We start from the raw sequence: 18,651 nt of genomic DNA, 5'->3' as shown, positions 1-18,651 counted from the left end.
ATGGTTCTTCCCTGGTATGACAGTGCAGCATTATATATATATATATATATATATATATATACACACACACACACACACACACACACGGGGTATATAATATAGCAATTGCAGCTACACAGCCAATCAAGTCAAGTGTGTTAGCCTAAGTGTCTTAACCATTCAATAGTCTAGGGAAGGTTATGCAAGTCCATGAGGGAACCGGGCAGCCCTTGCTGATGAGTGCAGCCTGCAAGTATTTGGCCTGAATCTAACGGGCCACAACTGCAAAGAGGAGTCACAGAGGCCCCACTTATAGTCATTAGCAGCATCTCTTATCACTCCACGTTTGAAGCAATTGAGCTTTACTCAGAGACGGCCTGGAAGGTCAAAACGAGGGGGCTGGACTGTTGGCTCTGTCACGAGACAGGCACTGGCTGTGTTTGAAGCTTGTTCTTGCCATCTAATATTCCACCTGGAGGTGATTTTGAAGTTCCTTAGGGGAATTGTCTAAACAGGGCACCTTGTGCTGGCATGGTGGCTTGGTGGATTAAACACATCTTTAAACTAGAATAGATGTGGCATGCCTTGCACCTTTAAGGAGCAGATTCTGCAAGATGACTTGTCACCTGATATCAGGAGGGACAATGTTGGACAGGATCAGAAGCCAGGCCACGTCGGTTGGTGCCATGGTTCCTATTATTAAACGCGTAGTTTCATACAGCTGAGTGTCTGCTCCTGCTGAGTAAAAGGAGCTGAGCCATGCCAGGAAGTAATACTCTGCTACAGAATAACACAGGCCAAGCCCAGATAGACACACAGTTAATTTGCTGATCAGGTTGTTTCTTATCTTTATTTGCAGTGAGGTCTTAATAAAGGATTCCTTGAATGTCAAGGTACAGTCCAATGTAAAACCTATATACGCAGGCTTTGGGTCATGCTACACAAGGGTGTTGGAACAATTTTTACTGTGGGGGTGCTGGCAATAGAAACTTTGGAAACCATGTATTTGGTGTTTGTTATTACTACTTCAAGCCAAGGGGTGCGGCAGCAATGACCATATGAATGCTTTATGATAATCTAGGTATTGAGCTGGTGATCTGTGTTAATCTGCACCACTGCCATCACTCACCACAACTGGCAGTCATAACAGAGACGCCAGAGTGTGAACTACCATCTGTCCTGTAGAGACAGTCCCTCCAGGACAGAGTTGACTCTCTGCTGAGCAGACTATTTTAAGGCTACTCTTCTTTTCTGGCATTTGTAGTGGTCTATAGGGATACTTGAGCAATCTGCTCTTTTGTCTGATGCTGGGCTCAAGACTCAGAGTCGAATGATTTCATATAAAATCAGAAAGCAATTCACATGCATGTCAGGAAATAGCCCTAACACTGAAGCGCTTGAAAGGCATTTTCTGTTTCCTTGACTTCTCTCCTCTCCTAATTTGAATTATCCACATCCAGGTTCCACAGACATAATTCAAAGTGAATCTCTCTCTCTTTTAAATGTTCACATGTCTCAGATTTCTCATTGCCTCTTACACCAGTTCAAAATGTATTAGGAAACCTTGGGGTTGGCTGAGGTCAGAGATAAAAAATCTTTTGCAGGAGAAAAAAAAGATAATCCATTGTTTTGGATCCTAAAGATATCATTATATGTTCTTCAAAGAACCCCTATGGAAAATTGTTTTAAATGGCCTGGCTTTTTGCATTTGCCTATGACTTTTGGAGGCTCATTGATAATGAAGCTGGCAGGAACACCTTCTCCTCCTCTGTCTTCCTAGAACTTGTCACTACAAATGAGAGTAGGAACAAGAATGGAAATATGGTATGACAGGTCTTTTATTTTTTATTTATATCTTGGATGGCTACAATATATAACATCTGTCAAACACTCCATAGAATCATAGAATATCAGGGTTGGAAGAGAATTCAGGAGGTCATCTAGTCCAACCCCTTGCTCCAGGTTCTGTAAAATTTATTTGTCCAAGTAGCGGTTCCTTACAGCATAACTTTAAAGTAGGATGGCATGTGCTTGTAATGATTTGCACCTGGGTTTATGCAAATGATGTAAATCTATGCAAATGTACAAGGTCCTTTTATTTTTCCCTCCGAGAAGATTTTTGGCTAGTATGGCTGAGACTTCCAGCAAGGGTGTTGTATGTGCTGACAGTTTTGTGGTGTGGACACCTGTCCCATAGACTGAGACCATCTGTTTTGCTTTCCCACATATTTTTCTCTTTGTATGTATCTTTCAGTCTAGTTGGCTTTTAGTTCAGATGGGAGTTGGGGGAAGAGAGAGAGAGTATAGGATCTCGTATTCAGTGCCCTACACTCTGAGGGGGCATTTACATGAGTGCAAAGTAGGTGCAAAAGGCTACTGACAAATTAGAATAGTGGCATTTCCCACCCACTTTGTACAGGTCCAGGGCATCAGAAATTTTCCTGGGGGAAAGAGAACTCAGTGATACTTATAAACAGAAGGTGTATTTCTATATGGTGCTGAGTGCCCTTAAATACAGTTGAAGTCGATGGAAACTGCCGGTGCTCAGCACCTCCCAAGTAGTTCTTGGGCATCTTACAGGATCAGACCCAAACTGTCTATTGCTGTCAATTTGTTTGATCTTTCTTTCTGCTGGAGATAGAAAATCAACATATGGCCATTCGGTGGGTTCTGCAGATCTCTATGAAGAGAGCAAAAGTGAGATCCAGTGTTTAGTGTGAAGCAATGTGAAGCACTGGACATTATTATTATTTGATTATTATTTGTATTACCATAGTGCCTAGTAACCCTAGTCATGGACTAGGACTCCATTAGGTTAGGCTCTGTACAAACACAGAACGAAAAGAGCTTACAATCTAAGGAAGTAGAACCTAAAGAAATACAGCCCCAAGATATGCTAGATATCTCAGGTCAAGAAGGTGCCACTTTTAGGTTGGTCTCTGCTCACTGATCCTGTTAGGTAAACTAAGAGATGCATTATGGGACTCTGCCCCTATCTGTCCTTCAGGAGGAGAGGAGATTGTTGTATGATATGTGACCGAAGTCCAGGTGTTCATTAAAAGAAAAAAGAAAAAAAGTAAATACTATAAATAGCTTACATTTAGATAGCACCTTTCATCTCTAAGTGCTTTACAAACTACATGAGAGTCACTACATCACCCTTTGAAATGCAGCCATTTCTAGGGTGGAGCACAGCAACTGTTTAATGGTTCACACTAACACTATACAAAAGTTTTATAACGGGAATGAAGAATGCCACTCTATCCAATTAAACGTCTAGAGCAGTGGTTCTCAACCTTTCCAGACCACTGTACCCCTTTTAGGGGTTGGATTTGTCTTATCTACCCCAAGTTACACCTCTCTTAAAAACTATTTGCTTACAAAATCAGACATAAAAATACAAAAGGGTCACAGCACACTATTGCCAAAAAATTGCTGGCTTTCTCATTTTTACTATATAATTATAAAATAAATCAATTGGAATATAAATATTGCACTTACATTTCAGTGTATAGAGCAGTATAAACAAGATATGAAATTTTAGTTTGTACTGACTTCGCTAGTGCTTTTTATGTAGCCTGTTGTAAAACTAGGCAAAAACCTAGATGAGTTAATGTAACCCCTGGAAGACTTCTGCATGCCCCTAGGGGTACATGTACCTCTAGTTGAGAACCACTGCTCTAGAGAGAATTTTAAGTAACTAAATTTGATTATCCAAACTGGAATCCAGCTAGGTCACCACTTAATGAGGACAAAAAGACAAGACCTCAGGTTTTTTCATCTCATTCAGAAAGACCATGTGCCTAATTCTCCACTGCCTTGCAGCTTGTGTAGTCATTTACACCTGGGCAAAGTGAATGTAATATGCTATTGCCAGTATAAGGGAGTGGTAAATTCTGATTTGGTGACATTTTCACCCATTTTGTACATGTATAAATGACTACACAAGGTACAAGGCATTAGAGAATCAGGCTTGGTATCTCTAACAGCAGGATGAGCCGGATTCTCCTTTCACTTGTACTGATGTAGACCAGGAGTGATTCCTCTGAGGTTAATGGAGTTACAAGTGGGTGAGTGAGATCAGATGCAAGGCCCCATGTTCTATGTATCTTATATGGCCTCCATTACCATGGATTCTGAGCACCTCACAATTTTAATGGATTTATCCTCACATCACCCCTATGAAGTAGAGAAGTGCTATTATCCCCATTTTACAGATGGGGAATGGAGACCCTGAGAGACTAAACAAGTTGCCCAAGGTCACACTGAAAATCTGTGATGGAGCAGGAAACTCATCTTCAGACTCCTGATTCCTGGGCTAGCATGCTAGCCACTGCACTATCCTTCCTCCCTGTTTGAAGTATTGGTCCAGTGCTTACTCAGAACAGAGAGGCCCATCTATTGAATTATCACTACCACTTTCTGCAGCACCCTAGGATTATCCTTGAAATACTGGCCATTAAAATACTGACCATGCCCGACTTGCTTCGTTTACAAAGCTGACATGGTCCAGGCCTGAGTTGGTAAAACGGTGGGCTTTAAACAACAGGAGAAAAGAAGTATTTAAAAGTAAGTTATCTCTCTTTGTGTTTTCCTCCCAATTTTTATTTATTTAAATTCGTCAACATATAAGAAGGACACCCACCCAGGAGTTTGACATAACATGAAAAGACATTTTAATATAACAATTTAAGATAACCCACCACACATACTCTTCATGTGACTTTCCCTGTCCATACACTTCCCTTTCCAAATCTGAATTCTTCTCATTAAACAGGTATGAGTCACGCTTCGATCCAGATCCCCATATTTTACTCTTTTAGCTTTTGTTATTCTCTCACTATGAAATGAAACTTACATTTTTGCTAACAAGTACAGTCATCCTAGTATGCCACAAGTTTGGGGAAGAAAAACACAAAGGTAATCATTTTTACGTCCGTTTATTAACAAAACTGGCATGAGGGTTAATTTAATTAGTGTTACAGTATGGAAAATGCTCTGCACGATTCCATTCAGGAAGTGATTGCTTCTTTACATTCCATTTCAGTGCCTAAGAAAAAACACATTCAGGCATTTGCAACACTTTGTATAATTGCTGGCCATATAATCAGCTATATTTCTGAAATATTTAATGTTGGAATTGGGCTATTACACAAAGAGTTTCTGTTCCTTTTCTTACAAATGTGATGTTTCACACACTCTAAATACTGTACAGCATTCAAGGATTCTGAGCTTTCTTGGTCACATGCTTTAGCTTATTAGCAGAAAATATACTGTTCATATAGATTTTTATTCCCTGAATTAATCATCAAAGGAGGAAGCATGTTCATTGCAATCCAATCAATATTATCCAATTTCGAACATGCTGAACTCTCTTCTGTATTCCTGATTTCTGATGAAAACAGCCTTAGCAAAACTTCCACTTAAGCTTCTTACTATCAGCTTATCCCACTGTTTACTGCTGGTACTTGGCAGCAAGCTTGAAATTATCCACAAACTTTTGGGACGGCACTGCTTACTTGTTTTCACGTAGATCTTTATTTTTTTTTATTTAACAGTAATACTTAGCACTTATATACAGTAAGGCTTTTCATCAAAGATCTCAAAATGCTTTACAAAGGAGAATATTGTTATCTCTGTTTTACCGTGGAGAAACCAAGATTCAGACAGGTTGTTATGTGAGGTTTAGGGTCTGATCCATTCCTCTGAAGTCAGTGGAAAGACTTCCATTGACTTCAGTGGGCTTTGGAAGGGAACAGCCTCCACACAGTTTGTGAATAAGCCAAAATCCTTTGGGTTTCTATTTGTAATTCATGGTAGTGGCTTTAGCATACTCATTGCTGACATATACATTGGCTATTGGTCCCTTTCCTATGACAGGCTGCAAAGCAGGGCATCATTTCAGAAAAATTTGGGGGTGGAGGGCAAAGTTGTGCCAGCATATAGAGCATTATATGTGATTATATTATATCCTGCAACGTCTGGTATGGGAAAGAGGGGCAAAAAGTGGAAGACAAAATGGAGCATATAGACCTATGGAAAGTCTCGGTGTCAGGGCAAACCAAAGTGTGTGTGTGGGGAGGGGGGTGGCGGCAACTGCCCTCTTACCCATAACAAATGACACCCTGCTGCAAGGGAGTAGTAGACCACTCATGTAACTCATTTTGGCACTGGCAATCAGTCAGAGAAATACATTGGCAAATAGACCTGGTCAGTAGAAAAGGTGCAGTGCTCCCAAGCTGGTAGATTGAAGAGAAATTAATAACCCAAACTAAAATTTTGCTAGGACACCAGTGCTGACGCTCCCACTATAGCAAAATGTCCTATGAGCTCTGTAATGACAGCACCCCTGGTAGCACAGTTCTGATTTAAAGGGAAGAATTCCAGCACTCTGGGCTTTCAAGAAAGGAAGTTGGGTCCTGGGTAGTTAGGGACAAGTTTATTTTGGTGAGTTAGTCTTTGATTCCTTCTCTCTGCAAAGCTGCACACTGGGTGGTAAATTAATCCTTTGAGTTCAACCTAGCACATGTGCAAGACGAGAAGATAAAAAGTAGCTGATCCTATGATCCTACATTGGAATTACACTTTGGGCCTGACACTGCTCTCACTTACACTGGTTTTACCATGCTGTAACTTCATTGACTTTGGTGGAATTATCCTTGATTTACACAGGTGTACATAAGCATCGAATTAGGCCTGTAATTGTAGGTAATGCACTGCTAAAGTTCATACAATAAACATAACACAAAATCCTACCTGATTCTAGTTAAATGTATGATCATGGTTCATTGCCTCAACCTTTGTGGAGTCATTAACACCTCTGCAAAATGGGTGTAAAACATTACAGAAGAATTTTATGCCCTTCTCAAACCGGTAACTGTGATGACACAAGGTGCAAAACAGTGGAGAATTGGGCCCATCTATATTTATTTTAATGGGAGTGACCGGGGTAACCATACCTAACATGCACCTGGATAAGGAAAACTATGTACTTACTGTGTACACAATACTATTTTCATTTGCCCCACTTATTATAGTAAAAGTGGCAGCAACTCCTATAGTTAAGGTTGCATTAACATTTCCATTCTCACTTATAATTTCTCCAAATTTTCTCCTGTAAGACTGAAAATTTCCAGGCTGAGTTCCTTCCCAAAAGTAACTTTTTAAAAAACTTTAAGGAAAAAGAGTTCTGTTGTTTATGAACACAAGTAGCGAAACAAAATAAACTTTTCACCTTATAACAGTATTTTGGGTCCTTAATTTGAATAGCTATAACACCAAATCACATAGGGATAAAAAGAGAAAATTTTGGTTGGAAGTAGTCCTCACTGATACCAAGTGTCTTTGAGTGTCCCTATGAACACTGATTTTGACTGGGCCAAGTTGAGATCTGTTGAAAATGTAACTCTGCACTTGCTCAGTACACCTTGCACAGAGTGTTTTTTGCTCAGCTCGTAAAGTGCACATCTAGGGAAGGTCACATTGCGCATGTGAGTGTGGCTAATTTAACAGCACAGTTATGGTCTACGGTGAATGTGGAATGGCTCCTGTGGACCCATGTAATCTTTTAAAATTACTTTTTAAATAGAATCTCTTTACTTTTGGTCACTGTTTTTCCAACCTAACAAATGTGCATTCCTCTTCAAAGACAACATACATACCAAGTTTGTATTTTTTTTAAAAAAAGCTGTTTTCCAGTTATTGAAGTTCAAAAATAAGTCTTCACAGTTTTCTGAAGGTACGATGCTATGCAGAGAAATGACTTTAAAGATGGATTTGTGCGGTTTTGATTTAAAATAAAAAAGTGTTTTGTGTTTGCTTTCAGTAGAGATAGCGGATTTCGTTGATGGTCATCATTTTATTTGTGGTTGCTGTTTTATATATCTGTCTTCATACATGTCTCTGGGGAATACATGACTATGTCTGGGGCCTTATAGTTACAGTCCACTTTTTTGAAAAATAAAGTTCAACTTACCACTGGCAAGTCATTCTACTGATGAGCGGCTGATGGTTCTTGGGGGTACCCAGAACTATTAGTCATTTTGAGTGTATCTTGCCTGTTCCTGGCTGGGTATCTGCTCCCTAACCCCATCAGCCTGTCAGCCACTCAGATAGGCTCCTCTGAGTTATGCCATCCCTGTCTTTATCTTGTGGGTTAACAAGAGATGTACCGCAGTCCCTGAGTCCCTTTGAATCGTCCCCCTGTGATATCCAGCCCTTGACACTGGCTACTCACAGAAATGCCAGATCCTCTGCCCCACAAAGGAGCAGTGTGCCCCAATTTACTAGTTTTGCCTTAAATCACAGAGCACTTTTAATTTAAAAAAAAGAGAAATTTTGTTACAAGAGAACGGAAAGTTAAGAAGAAAGAAGAGAGAGTGGTGGAAACAAATGGTTACAATACAAAACAAAATCATAAAATGCAAGCTTATTAATGGTTACCTTTCCTACCTATTAAGGTACGTTCTTCCAACCCACCCCAAAAGTTCAGTCTGTTGCAGAGCTGGCTGGCTTCACAGGAACCAGGATCCAATTTTTCACAAGAAAACCTGGCTCCTCCAGATGTCTCCTCAGTGAAAGGATCCAGAGGGTCTCTCCCTCCTCTGTGTACTCCTGGAATGGTCTTTTGTTTCTATTCATAGCCCCTGTCTTGTTGTAATGTTCCTTTTTTTTTTTTTTAAACCTTCAAGTGGTTCCGGTTGTTTGCATTTGCCTCTGATGGTTTTCCATTGAAAGTTTTGGGATTGAGCAAGGCTAAACAATTTAGCTTTTCATTGCTTCACTGGCTAAACAGGATGGGGTGATGACTCCTGCCTGCCTGAATGGACAAGACAAATTATCCTCTGGTGACCAAGTTTTACTCCAAGTCCATAAAGCATACTTAAAATATAAATACATTATTCCTTAAATATTACCTTTACATATATATCACAAAGATTGAGTCTTGACAAGTTACAAACTTTCTGTAGATATCTTACATGTTACTCTTTATGGATAAATAACCTGTAAGACATGTTTGGTGTAGTGAGTTTGTCAGGTCTGAGGTGAGACTTGTTTGCAAAAACTGGGGACTCTTTGCAAGGGGTCTCTGTATTCATACCTGGGAAACACAGATCACTCTTAATTTCCTTTCTCCATTTTTTTAATATGTCTAAATGTGCTGGCATGTGATGCTTCATTTTGATCAGAGCAACTTTATGCTGAAAATTGTGGTTTCCCGGGACTGTGCCTCAGTATGGAAAATGAGGGAAGCCACACTCTACTTAGTAGAACTGTGTGGGTCACATTTGGCTCATAGGATGCTTCTTCTGGGACTAGGCATCTATCTGAAGGAGTAGAAACAGGTGTGGGAGGAACACTGCTTAATTAGTACATTAGTACATTTCCAGCACAGGATGGTTAACTGTTTAGCTGTTTATGTAGACACACAAACATACTTACAGTGTCCACAGGCACTCCCCCACATCCTAGCTCCCACAAGAAAACAAAACAAAACTCACTCTGATCAGCTATTGGAAGTTCAGACATTTTGTTCAGTGAAAAGAAAAGGAGTACTTGTGGCACCTTAGAGACTAACAAATTTATTAGAGCATAAGCTTTCGTGAGCTACAGCTCACTTCATCGGATGCATTTGGTGGAAAAAACAGAGGAGAGATTTATATACACACACACAGAGAACATGAAACAATGGGTTTATCATACACACTGTAAGGAGAGTGATCACTTAAGATAAGCCATCACCAGCAGCAGGGGGGGGGGGGGGGAAGGAGGAAAACCTTTCATGGTGACAAGCAAGGTAGGCTAATTCCAGCAGTTAACAAGAATATCAGAGGAACAGTGGAGGGTGGGGTGGGAGGGAGAAATACCATGGGGAAATAGTTTTACTTTGTGTAATGACTCATCCATTCCCATTTTTTCAGTGAGAAAAGAAAGAATCCAAGAGAACTGGATTACAACTCAACTTGATGTTTTGCTTTGTTTTGGTTTCTATTTGATTCATGCAAAAACAGCTGAAAATCTCCCTGGTGAGCCAAAAGTTTCTTCTCATCTAGGTATTAATCTTGTTATTAATTAAATGTGGTAGTTAAAAATATAGACTTCTTTCTCAAGGTGGAAAACACCGAGCTCCCTGTAAAATTGCTCTCTGCTAGTTGATCCTTCCCAGCAGCTATAGTTTGTTTCCCTGTTCCTTTATATTCCCCTGATGAGCTACAGCTCCAGTCACAGAAGGTACAGAATGATTATTTATGCTAGAAGTTTTTCTCTGTAAAGACTTTAGTTCTAATTCAGAATTATGCAGCTCAGGAGAGGCAACCATGGTGGGTTGGGGGCAATGTTGGTGGAGCAAATGTGGCTTTAAGCCTCTGTTGCACCTCTGGAATTCAGTGCCCTGTTCCTGGCATGTGTTGGAGCAGACCCAAGGGCTGATCTAATGTGCAGTGGTGTAGACCAACTCTCTGCAGACTGCTCCACAGACCCAAAATAACTGGAATGCAGAGAGCTCTAGCCACACAGTCCTTCCCCTGTCATATCTCCTCGCATACCCTTGTTTCGGGGATTGAATGGGAGTGGGGTGTGGCCAGTTAGCCAGCTGTCTAACCTGAAATTGCAGTATGCTGTGGATATTCCCCAGGGCCAGTTAAGCCAGCTTTGTGCAGCCCCATGACTGCAGCTAAGCTGCCTTAAAGAAGCTATAGTGGAGCCCAGATTACAGCCCTTGCTTTCTTTCAAGAAAACGACTCCATTTCCCCCCTCCTTTTTTTAACATCTTGTTCAAAAATATGCTTAGCAAACACACATCCATTTGGGTTTTTTTAAACTTTGCATTTGATAAACAAGAACCTGATAGCTGTCATTTCTTTGGAGCTTAGTTACTACTTTTGTAGATTTGCTTTTTGTAGTTCTGTAATTTGCACAGGAACTATGTGCTCTAAGGAACTAGACTAACTTCACAAGATCAGTTTCCATAAATGCATAGCACATTCTTTGTAATGGGGCATCTGGCCGTTTCCTTTCTGACCGTCTCAGATATAGAGTTTTTGTCTAAATTTTGTGGAAGATCAAAAAGAAGCATCAGCCTCTGAAGCTGACAGTGGTTTCTGGGAGGAAAAAATATGTCAATGCAGTTACATTTGTAATTCAGTTGTAGCTTCAAAGGGAGGAAATGGATTTTGTACCTTTATCGGTGCTTTATTATGTACAATGGCCTAAAAGGTTGCGATTTCCCCTGCCTCAGTAAAGGTTGATTTCTGCTTGTTCTCTGAAATCAAGTGTGTCAAGTATGCTTTTCCCTAGTTTTAATCTAGAAGACTTGTTGGGAGCCTCAGAAATGTGAATTGTGAGCTTTAATTGAAGGTGTAGGAGGGTAGTGAACCCTAAACAAAAATGTCTCTGTTTTCCAATTATGTTAAGTTAAGTAGGTATTTGAAGCTCTTTGTTGGTAACAGTCTGCATACAAATCACTTCCTCTCTCAGTAAATCAGGTTTCACTTCCTCGCTGCTTGTGATACCATAATCTAGCTGTTCTCCACTTTCTACAGAATCTTCCAGGATAGGCAAGACCTGAATTCTTGGGGGGAACAAGCAGAAAATATTTTTCCCTCCTCAGGTTTTCTTTTTGTTTTTTGGGGTTTTTTTGGGTAGGCTTTTCTTTATATATCATCGAAAAGTCACAAGCCCAATATTTTTTCTCTGGAAGACACCTTTCACATTAAACTAGAGTGACCGTTTTCTTTAGTATTCATTTCTTTTTGTTTAAAAAATGGTGCAACTTACCCTCAAATCCCAAAGGATGTTTTGATGACATTTTTGCAAAAAGGTTGCGGGGGGCACACATGCAATGGGCAAAGTATCATCAGAACCTGAATAAAATGAAAGCGACTCTGGTGGTCAGTTCCACATACGTGAAAAGGATACAACTATCTTGGGAGGCCTCCTGCTAGTGTAGTATCTGAGCACCTCCCATGTATTTCTTCTTAACACCGCTATAAAGAAGGAAGTACTATTTTCATTTTATATGGGGAATTCAGCAAGGGAGAAATTAAGTAACCTGCCAAAGGTCCCATAAATTGCTTGGGGGCAGAGGTGGGATTTGAAGCCAGAAGTCTTGATCCTCAGGTTAGTGCCTTAACCACAATTACCGTTCTTTTTTCCGTTAAGTTACCCAAACTTTCTCATTCTTAACCCCCAAACCACTAGCTTTCATGTAACCCTCAAATTCCAGAATTTTCTGTGTTGTTTAAACCAAAAGGAGCACTGCAAATATATACTTTATTTATTTTTTAAAGCTTATTGTGCCATACATGGCCAAAGATAGCATTTGTATGCAGAAGGCCTGAATGACAATTTCACATTTAAAAAGATATTGAAAGCAAGTATGATTTATACATTCTGTTGCAACAGTTCATTAATTGCACATTCCACAATACTGTATATTCAGTAAACCAAATTACTGTAGCTGTTACATTTGGAAAGTGATCTTTGCAACCAGAAGAGGGTAAAAACAGCTTTTCATTTTTCTTAGGGAAAAAAAAAGAAATCTTAGATTCTAAAAAATGGACCAATTTTCTGTTACCTGGGATTGATTTTTTTTTTTTTTACAAACTATCATTCCTTGAGTGGCTTTTATGCAACTACTTGTTTCTCCAGTCTTCTTGTTTCCTATTCCTTTTTGGCTATGTCAGCACTTGGAGCTGGAGGATGTGGTTTCCAGCTGGAGGAAGCATACCCACCTTAGCTCTTAAGGAGCTAGCATGCTAAAACTAGTGTAGCCAGGGCTATGCAAGTGGTGGGAGGTGCTAGCTGCCCTGAGTACATGCTTAGACTCTCATACAGGGACTTGGGTCAGTTAGCCCCTCCTGCTGCTGGCACCACCATAGCTACATTCTATTTTTAGCATGCTTTCTCCATCAGAGCTAGCATGGGTATGTCTCCTTGAGTGGAAAATTATACCACCAGTTCCACATATAGACATACCCTGAGTCTCATTTTTCCCTTTTTTTGGAAGGAAATAGCTTTTGCAACCTACTTTGATTGAGAAATACTGAAGTAGAGCAATGGGTGAGCGTTAAATCTGCACTTGCTGTATGGGGGATATGTGCATCCACCCTTTCTTAGCATGTCGCTCATATTTAGGGAGGTGGGGTTAGCATTTGGTTCTTGGCCTGCTTCTGGGAAACCCAGTGATGCACAGCCCTTTGCTCAGGATTTGTTGCAAAGCCCCAGCTGGGTCTTAAAACACTATCATATCACAACATCGGTCCCCCTTACCAAGAGGAAAAACACCTTGGAATCCCCCTATATAAAATAACAAATGTGTTATTTTATTTCAAGCTGGGAAATACAAGTTATACACAATTTTTTTAAATTTAGAGTGGAGAAGAAACCACAGACCAAATAGTAAATAACCACATTTGCATTCTTTGCATTTTAACACACATGTCATTATTTGGAGTTTCCTAGGGCTCTAAAATAGACATTCTTGAATGTGCATAATTTGAAAAAAGCCAACAACAACTGGGATAATGCGGCTATTAAAATGTTAGAACTCAGTTTCACCCAGCTGTGTCCTTCTCAGTTTCTTTTTCTCCCCCCAGCTGCAACTCATGCTGTAAATCTGTCGGATATAATATGATTGAATAGTGGTTCTCCTAGAAACAAAAACTAAGAGATACATTTTCAAAGCATTACATAGTATGGGGTCTTTTGACTGACATGCAATCAGTCCTGACCAGTACTGGTGGTTAAAGATATACAGGATACATTTTGCAAGAGTAAGGTTATTAACCCCTATGTTCTGGGTAAATTCCAAGTTGGGTAATTTTACATTCTACATAGCTACAGTAAATTCAGTTGGATATGGTATTCATCCTCCCTAATTCTCCTAAACTGTGTTGAGTAGTGTTATTGTGGGTGGTGTAAAACAGCAGTTGCATCCAACCTCAAAGATGGCAGCATTTAAGTACTAGTCTTAAATACTTTCAGAAGACATGTAGGAATTGCCTAGAGGGCCTTAGTTTGTTTTCAATCCCTTTTACGCACTTATGAACCTCTTGCTGCTCACCCCTCCCTCACTACATTCCCCCTGCTCCCATCCCTAACAACTTCTATCAAAATAAATAAATGCTTGATTGCTACAGCTCCCAGTGCATTGGCTCCCAAAGGGCTGCCCCCAACAAAGGGGAGAGGGGAAGTTCCCAAGTGTGGCCTCAATGTTTGCATGTTCCTCAGCACTGGCTCTGCTGCATTATATTGTAGTGGATGAAGTGAAGTTTGTTTATTTTGTATATGGTTGTAAGTCAGTAAAGAGCTTTGTGATCCTCCAGATGAAAGCCATGTAAGATATTATTTAGCAGCACAAGCTCCATTAGTCAGTGGAAGTTGTGCGGTTTATAGCCCTGAGAAGCTATTTGATAGTTTACTTCTAATTTACAAATCTGTGAAGCAAATCCCCATTCTTGGTGAATAGTTCATTAACAACAATCCCCTGCCATGAAAATAGATGCAGTAATATGCTGTAGCCCTTACAGTGGGTTACATGACGAGGACTTTGAGTGAGTTCTATGATTCATAGGACAAAAATAATATGCTGCATTTGAACAATGTTAGCTCTGTGACGCAAACTGACAAAAAAAACCCAGTAAAATTTAAAGGGACCTTGTCAAAGCTGGACAAAAGTTAAACCTACCAGCTGCGTTTTGGTGAGTGGGTATGCATGGTCACATGATGTGGGCCTTCTGGCTCTTCTTGCCTGCTTTATTCCTTGTGAACAGTCAGGCTATGGTAATATTCAAGGACTCTGCTGTCTTGTCAAGTAATATATGGCAGTAGGATTCTCATATTTAAATATCTTGCCTGGTTTCGAGAATGGAGCAGAGCCCAAGCGAGGAGAGAGCATCATGCTCACAAACTCATGATCTTTATTTATTATTTGCATTACAGTAGTGCCTGGATGCCCCATGTGTGATTAGGGCCTCACTGTACTAGGCACTGCCCAAAGATGGACCCTGTCCCAAAGGACTTACAGTCTAAATAGATAGACAAAAAGCTGGGAGGGGAAACAGGCACAAAGAGAGGGAGTAACTTGCCCTGGGCTATTGAGCAGGTTGGTGGCAGAGCTGGTAAAGAAATCCAGGTCTCTTGTGTCCCAATCCGGTGCCTTGTCCATAGTGCTGTGCTGCCTCCTTGAGGTGTGGAGGATCATGTAGAAACTTCATACTTTGGGTTTGCCCCTGCTGTTGTTGGGTCACCCTGATGGGTGATTTCAATGAAGATTCTGTGTCAGTTCCCCTTGTGTGTGGGGGGAGAGGAGGGGTGTGATGGCACGGCTGCCCCTCACTGGTAGAAAAGGAGTTAAAAGCAGCCCTAGGGAGGCTGCACTGGAGGCAGCCAATTAGAAAAGGGCTGAGAGGAGCCTCTAATCATGGCCTGGCAGGCTCATATAAGAAGGGCTGCAGGGCAGAGCAGAGGTCAGTAGCTGACTGGAGAAGACTAGGCTCCTAGCAGGAGGAAGAAGCGCCAGCACCAGGTGCAATTCAGTGTTGCAAGCAGGGACATAGGGAGCTAGAGAGAGCTCCTGGGGAGCGGCAAGGGCCTGCAGGCTGAGGCCCTGAGGTAAGGGCAGAAGAAGGTGCTGGAGCCATATGGGAAGCAGCCCCGGGACAATGGACTGCAGTTGCCACTGAGGGAAGTGGCTGGACAGAGATTGCAGGTCCCTCAAAAGGGGGGAAAACATAGAGTGTGGCACAGCCGGAGGGCAGTGTCACTGAAGAGGATGCCGCACTCCTGGGAGTGGTGTGGGTCCTGGAACAAAAATTGATGACATCGAGGCACCCCAGAAGAGGGCACCCTGGAGAGCAGTACTAATTCCCAAGACAACCAGCAGGAGGCGTCAGAGTTGTAAGTGAACCCCATGACAGGGGGACAGGCAGATTTAGTCAGGGATGAGGAGGGCAGTATGAATGAAAATAGGTATGAAACAGAGGGTATATGTTTGAGCCTGTCCACTGAAGGAGTGCACTTGGTACAAACAGATCCATAACTGCACCCACATTTCAAAAATCATTTAAGCTAGGTGGTCCAAAGCCTGCTCTGTTATACATGTGCAGTTACACAAGCGGAGATACTCCAGGTTTATATTGGCATCACTGAGCAGAGTTCGGCCTATTATGCTTTGTGCTTAAGTGGGATTAAACAGAATTCTTCACCAGCACAAACTATGTGTAATTGTGGTTCCAATTGTCTCCTCTGTTCCTGTGAATGCAGCTTCAGAAGGGGGCTTGCTGCAGCCAAATGGGGAAAAAACAGATGTGAGGAGGGGAGGTGTCCTGGGAGGAGAGAGAGAGGAGGAGGAGAGAGAAAATGAGAATCCCCTCTGCTAGCCAGGAGCCTACAGGATGCAACCTCCACATGTTTGCAAAAGACAAAGGATTTCTGCGCAGAAAGGTGATTGCCACACAACGCCCTGGTGTATGCAAAAGCAGACAGACTAATACCTTACCCAGCACCCTGCTTTTTACATAAATGCAAGAGACTTTTCTGAGTGCACCCAGTTATTTAGAAAATACATACTGCAGGAGATTATATAGGCCTGATCCTGGCCTTGCCCCCACTGGTGTAAATAATGGGTAACTCCAGTGAAGCCATGGAATTACATCAGCATGGGAGAAGAATCCAGCCCAATCAGCACAGCTTTTTATTTAGAAAAATCCACTGATTTGGTGAGTCATCCTGCTAAAGTGCAGTATTTATTTATTCATCATACCATACCTGAGGGACTCTTGGGGCTGCCCAAGGTACTACTTCAACAATACTGCATGTGGTACATGCTTACAGACCCACATTGCAGCAGCATTGTGTACAGAAATTCATTGGCAAGCCTGAGCATGGAGTTGATCCCACCGGCTATATCAGGTGTTCTTTTTTCTGAGAGTGCATTTCTACACTATTTTCCTTACATTAGTATAGTTTATTCCCATTTGGAATAGAGGGCTTTCATTGAAGCTGTGATTCCACCAAAGCTACACACCTTGGCCAAATTCATTTCTGGTATAGGAGCCTACAACTGTGCCAATTTATATCCGGGCTAAGTTTAGCTCCTTGTCGTCTTGAAGCAAACATGGTCTTTTCCCCTTTGTAATAGGAGACTTCTTCTGGCCCTGTGCCCCTGCTTACCTGTGTGTGTGGAGAGATATTTATGTGTATATACTATTGTTGCCTCTTTGCTGAGCTGTAGCACAATCCAGGTCCTTCCAGGTTAGTTTCCCCTTCTGGAGCAGAAATTGGTGATGCAGAGTCGCATATTTCCTTAGTGTAACTTGTTCATTTACAAAATGTACATGAGTCCTATTTCTGCAAACAAACAACAAATAGGAAACTCCCTCCTTGCAGAAACCTCAGGTAAGGCACCTTTGTCCTGTCCCCAGAAATAGCTATCTTGTGCCCCTGACTCTCTCACAGTTTCACAGTGTTCATCTTCTCACCTCAGGCCTCTGAGTTTTACACCTTGAAAACCTTTAGTCCAAGATTGCTCATGGAGAGACCACATGGCCTAAAAAGGCGAGCCTGGGCTTCCACCCTCCCTTAGTGACACAAAGGAACCTCAGAACTTCACCTTCCAGGCAAAAGAAAAGAGCTTTGATCCCACAATACCCTGATCAGCTGTGCAGAGAGTGGAAATTCTGTCTTGTGAAAGATTTCAAAGTTTTAGATTCGGAATGAAACCCCCAAATTTAGAAATTCTTCACAAAAGAAAACTCAGGGATTGAGAGGAATCTTTGGGATCAACCTAAACATTTCAATGTTGATCTTTTACAATTGTATATTTTATTATGATACAAAATCAAAAGAATTTGAAATAAAAAGTTTCAAAATAAAAAATCAAAATGTGTATTCCAACTTTTTTTGTTTTTTCCTACACAAAACTTCAGCAAAATCTACATGATTTCACAAAATGTTTCAATTTTGACAGAACTGTATATTCTGACAGAAAATAGTTCTGTCTTTTTTTTTTATCGGCTTTAATTATTGTATGGTATCTTTTGTCTTCTTTTGGGGACATTTCCCCCTAGGTGCTTATACTTCAACTCTTTATGAGCACCCTTTGCCATAACAATTGTAAATATGCTGCTTGTAATGGAAGATTTACAGCGTTACTTGCAATCTAGTATCTGATTTTTCCAGAGTACTCTTCTACATAGATTAGACATGTGAGGGGATTTAGAAGACAATGATGCCCCAAGGCTGAAGAGGCCATATAGAATTAAGAGGAAACAAACAAACAGACAAAAAGTCATCCAGGCATCCTTGCTGTCCAGCACTAGAGAATCTTCTCCTTGAGTCCTTCACTTACGTGCACCACATTGGCTGCACTTATGTGACAATGCAGCCCAAAGGCACATTGCATTAGCCAGAAAAAACAAGGCAGTTTCCAAGACATCTTAAAAATAAAATCAAATCACAAGCTATGATTCACATGCCCAGTATAATATGATTCCAGGCAACAAAGACATGGCCAGAGGCAAAAAATAATTCCAAAACATTTCCATCACCAATTGCAGCAGCTTGTCTACTACAGATCAGCTTTAATTGGTTGTGCCAGCAGAGAAATCAGAGCTAAGCAAATGTTGCAAAATAATGTTTGATGAAAATAAATTCCAATTTTTATATGAATTT

The 18,651-nt window shown here is 41.0% G+C and overlaps 1 long non-coding RNA gene across 2 annotated transcripts in view; it reads left to right on the top strand.

The window, feature by feature from the left end:
- Positions 1-18,651, top strand: part of LOC122458411 — a 55,648-nt gene that overhangs the window by 15,181 nt on the left and 21,816 nt on the right. The window contains exon 1 of one of the 2 annotated variants that reach the window (XR_006278459.1): positions 4,465-4,548. The exons of the other annotated variant lie outside the window; for it this stretch is intronic. This is a non-coding gene — a long non-coding RNA (uncharacterized LOC122458411). Of the gene's footprint in view, positions 1-4,464; positions 4,549-18,651 lie in introns of those variants that run through there. 2 annotated transcript variants of the gene reach the window in all.

This window comes from Dermochelys coriacea, chromosome 2 (assembly GCF_009764565.3).
Source record: "Dermochelys coriacea isolate rDerCor1 chromosome 2, rDerCor1.pri.v4, whole genome shotgun sequence".
Taxonomy (NCBI): Eukaryota; Metazoa; Chordata; order Testudines; family Dermochelyidae; genus Dermochelys; species Dermochelys coriacea.
The sequence above is the reverse complement of the archived record's forward strand: the minus strand, read 5'-3'. Positions and strand labels throughout refer to the sequence as shown.